The 947-nt window shown below is 50.5% G+C and overlaps 1 protein-coding gene across 1 annotated transcript in view; it reads left to right on the forward strand.

Moving 5' to 3' along the window:
• Positions 1 to 723: 723 nt before the first annotated feature.
• Positions 724 to 947, forward strand: part of TCF4 (transcription factor 4) — a 435,815-nt gene continuing 435,591 nt past the window's right edge. Inside the window, exon 1 of the mRNA XM_044664648.1 lies at positions 724 to 807. The gene's annotated coding sequence lies outside the window, so the exon portion shown is untranslated. The remainder of the gene's footprint in view (positions 808 to 947) is intronic.

Consider the following 947-nt stretch of genomic DNA (forward strand, 5'->3'; position numbering starts at 1 on the left):
AGGAAGAAGCCAAATCAAGAAGACAACCTCCCCCCTCCCCCCCCCCAATTGAGTTGTTTTATGTATGGAAAAGAAAAACGTTCCTCTTGGCAAAGTCTTTTTGCATCACGTGTATTTGTAGCCTAGTATAAACTTGCCTTGCCCTGTGTGTGAGAGAGAGCGAGAGAAAGAAAGAACTGAAGAAATTGAAACTATAATAAATTAAAAAGTGCCTCCTAGGGAAGAAACCGGCAATGATTGAACTCTTGGTGGTTCAGATTCTGTCTGAGGGTTTGAAGGAGAATGAGGTGCCTGATGGATTTCCGTTTGTATTTTTTGAAGTGGGGGGGTGTCGGGGGAGGGAGCAAGAGAGATGTTTTGATTTTTTCCCCCCCCAAGAAAGGCAACCCAAACCAATCTAGCTAAACCGACCTGGAGAGAAACGCGTCCCTTCTCTTCAGCACCCCCCTCCCAACCCCCCTTTGCTGAACTTGCAATTCTGTCTGTCTTTGCGTGTTTCCCCCTTACACACCTCCCCTCCCCTCCCTTCCCTAAAGGAGCAGAGAGTTGGTGTTAAGAGTCAGGGATCTTTGCTGGGTGTCTCTGGATCTTGTAGTAGTAGTGGTTGGTAGTGGTGAAGGAGGAGGAGAAGAAGAGGAGGAGAGGAGGAGGAGAGGAGGAGGAGAAGGAGGAGAGGAGGAGGAGGTGGTGGTGCTGGTGGTAGTGGTAGTGGTGGTAGTGGTGGTGTGTTTTGTGAATGCAGTGATTAGAAATGAAACCCGTCTCGGTGCTGTTATTGGAAGGGGAGCCCCATCTCTCTCTCGGGCGGTAGGTACTGGAGCTGGCATTTCTGGTGGATCTGTGGCTGATGGTGTAATGGTATAGCTAGCGGAAGGAGCTCGAAGCTAAGATCTCGAGGCTCGGCCAGGAGCTGTTGGTGGGGTGGCTGGAGCCTTCCTTACACGCGG

This window comes from Gracilinanus agilis, chromosome 1 (genome assembly GCF_016433145.1).
Source record: "Gracilinanus agilis isolate LMUSP501 chromosome 1, AgileGrace, whole genome shotgun sequence".
Classification (NCBI taxonomy): Eukaryota; Metazoa; Chordata; class Mammalia; order Didelphimorphia; family Didelphidae; genus Gracilinanus; species Gracilinanus agilis.